Genomic DNA, 3384 nt, shown 5'->3' on the forward strand with positions numbered 1-3384 from the left:
GGGGTGGGGGTGATGTGGGGGGGTATCTTTATTCATTATGGCTAGAAATTGAGTGTGTGGTGACGGATTATTTGACTTTAATGATGTTTCCAGACAGGGCTTACATGCTAATAATAAGGTGGTGCGATGGACTGGATTACAGCAGGCTAGACTTGGAGCTCTCTCGGGAAAATTAATATGATCCTGAATTCTAGTCAGTCGATTTCAAAATACATGTGTGTTTTTAATTAAGTTACACTCCCTGTCATAATATATATATTTATGTATATGCCTACATATATATATTTTTTTAAGTGCCTTTTTACCTCTTGATTAGCTCACACTCAGTGAATTAATGATTCAGGTGCAGTGTATTGTCTACCTGAGCAAAGGTTTGGAGAGAATCTAAAGTTTCTTTTCGGTGCGTTGTGCCAAATGAAACCTGACACGCAGGAGCAGAAACATAGGTGTCTCTGGTCTGTTTTGACCAAGCAGCCAGTCATCCTGTGTTGTTAGACACTTCATAACATTGGCTTGGTGACTAGCTAAAAATAAGAGTGTGGTACTGATTTAAAACTTGGTAAACACTGATTGGCATTTTAATTAATCCCCACTGTTTTGCCATAATGCTTCTTTAATTCTATCCCCTTGTTTCGAAACCTGATCAGTCAATTTACAGGCTTTTTAAAGTATCTGGTAACCATGGAGAAGCTTTGGTACAGAATACTTTAGAACCCTCCTCATCTATCTATCCTCTTCTTCTTCCTCCAACAGGTGGTCTCCCAGAACAGCACATCCACCATGGGGGTAAACGACACCTCCACCCCCAACACCACCACCATGGCCACAGGAACCTACAGCAGTTCGGCCAACTCCACCACCGCCGCCGGAGCAGGCGTCTCACTGCACGCAGGCACCCTCTCCTTCCTGATCCCCGCTATCATGGCAGCCTCTCTCCTGCAGCGCTACTGTTGAAGCTCAGACCCCGACAGCCCCCCACCCCCCCACCCCCACCCCTGTTTTATTCTCTGCCTCAGCACTCCTCCTCACCTCCCATCCCATCATCCCACCCAGTCCAGCCTCACTCCTCTCTCTCACAGAGACCACAAGACTAACATGGATGGACTCCACAACCTTCTTCGTCCTCCTTAAATAATAATAAAAAGTGTAATTCAAGACATTTCTTTTAATAAAGGGGGTTTAACTTTCATCTGGATCCCCAACCCCCAACCCTCACTCTCCTTCAGCCCCTTGCAAGGAATCAAAAGGAATGGCGGTGCACAGGGCTTCCCCTTTTGGCTTGCGTTTCCATAGTCACGCCATCACATTTTGGAGATGCTCAGGGCTGCGGTTGTCATGTCACATGTCTTGATTGAAATGCGGACCACTTGAGTGTACAGAGATTCTTTTTTCTTTTTTTTTTGTGGCTTCAAATCCACCTGGCAATCAATATCAGAATGGTTTTTTTGTCTGTTAAAGTGAAATTTGGCACATACAGTTGGGGATTTTCAAAAAAAAAGGTGTGAGCCAGATGACATTTTTAGTTGGGTTTTTCATAATTTGGCCCTTCAGTCTTTTTATTAGAAATGTCATGGAGATGTATGTAGCAATTAAGTTGCCACACAGGACATGTGTCAGTTTTGCCTTGTGATTTTTAAAGAGTTGTGGTCTTTTACAATGAGGGTTTGATTGACACTCCCCCTCCCCCCTTCATCCATGGGTTAGACCCAGGAAATGACTGTCTGTATAACCTAATGGGAAGGGTTGATGTTAGATTTATATCCCCCCACCCCCCCTTATAGTTTATATTTTGTATAAATGGAAATGTTGTAATGTTTATCAGTTTGAGTATAAGATAATGGAAGAAATGAAAATGTACAATAAATTATGAAAAATGACAACTATAATTGTTTCTTTGATTCTCGTTCTGTCTAACTTTTCCTAGACATGTTTATATTTGCTGTGAAAGTGGTACTTAGCCGGGACCAATATTTTACTACCCCCATCTTGTCTATGATCATTTTGTTCCTCTTTCCTCCAAATTTGCATGGAGTTCTAGTCATAAAATCATCCTGATATAGGGCGTGGTGATGTTCTATTCATCGTTTCTGAGCTGCCAGGCAGTCTAGACAGGCAGCTGTTGAGCTACAGGCCAGAGATGGACTCAGCATTCCCTGATGCCCCCACTGATCTCCTCTGGATTAGTGCCAGAACAGCACTGATTGACTAGATATAAAACAGCACCCACCTCGGTATTCTAGTGATGTGCAACGTCCAAACAAGGCTTGTGTGTACAACATTTGGATCATTACGATTCTTCATTTTGACTCTAGAAGGAGCACGAAAGCCATGACGCAGCTGGTAGCATGTAGAAACCTGTTATTTCCGTCAGGTGTTTGAATATCATTTGATATATCGCTCAGTTATTGGAGGAATGAAGATGAGTCTAAAGAGCCCTCGGGGAATGCAATGTCATATTTGATTAGGTGTTTAAACCAGTTTGGCTTTTGGCTGTGTCTCGACACTGTCTTGTCCTGTCTATGTCCCAGTGCTCAATTCTCCAACAGCTGCACAGCATGGAAAAATATCTGTATAGGCACGCACTAAAATCAATTCAATTTAATATGGATTTCCATTGAAACATCTTTGTGATGTACTTAATGGAGGGGAAGTTTATCTTAAAATGGAATATGTGCCACTGGGTAAAAAAACAGCATCCTTTATATTGTAATCTGCCAGTATAAAAACAATGTATGTCATGGCAAGAGTATAGCAATGCTATTATTACATTTCTAATGATGAATTTTTGGATGTGCAATCCATTCAATGAAATTTGTAGCATTTTGGAACAAATATGTTCCAATTCACGCCCTCATTTTCCATTTATCTGTGTCTTTTCTGCAGTTACTACAGTCAAAGCTGATAAAAAGCAATCCACAAAGGCGAACGTATCAAAGATACCTCTAAATGAGTGGGCCCTGTGATAGCAGTGAGTAGCGTGCAGCTCGGAAATGCCTCAGCACCAGTAAAGCCAGCCTCATGACTCATTAGTCCAGCCTATTGTCTCTCAATCCTCTCTGCACTATTAACCTCTCCCCGCACAACTCCATCTCCCCTCCCTTTTAACATCCCTTTTTCCGGATCCATCCATTTGCTGTCCTCCACCAGCCTGGTTTGCAGGGACTGCATAAATGTGGCTTCCTCAAAAGTGACTGAAGATTTTCCTCCTAAATGGTGTTGAAAATCGACTTCTGCTGTTACAGACAAACATCACTGAAAAGATTCCTCAATCAAATCTAATTCATTCAATCATCATGGCAATCATCATTAAACTTTCCACTTGAAAAAGTTATCAGGTTCTTTATCGGAAGTACAAATTGTCCCACTGTAGTTAAACGACAGCGC

At 42.0% G+C, this 3384-nt stretch overlaps 1 long non-coding RNA gene across 1 annotated transcript in view; it reads left to right on the top strand.

The window, feature by feature from the left end:
* Window positions 1-1886, top strand: part of LOC147818645 (uncharacterized) — a 2228-nt gene extending 342 nt beyond the window's left edge. The window contains exon 2 of the long non-coding RNA XR_015437797.1: window positions 754-1886. This is a non-coding gene — a long non-coding RNA (uncharacterized LOC147818645). The remainder of the gene's footprint in view (window positions 1-753) is intronic.
* Window positions 1887-3384: the final 1498 nt, after the last annotated feature.

Source organism: Seriola lalandi, unplaced genomic scaffold (assembly GCF_002814215.2).
Source record: "Seriola lalandi dorsalis isolate HSWRI2012SDOR001 ecotype SW California unplaced genomic scaffold, Sedor1 jcf7180002054544, whole genome shotgun sequence".
NCBI classification, from domain to species: domain Eukaryota; kingdom Metazoa; phylum Chordata; class Actinopteri; order Carangiformes; family Carangidae; genus Seriola; species Seriola lalandi.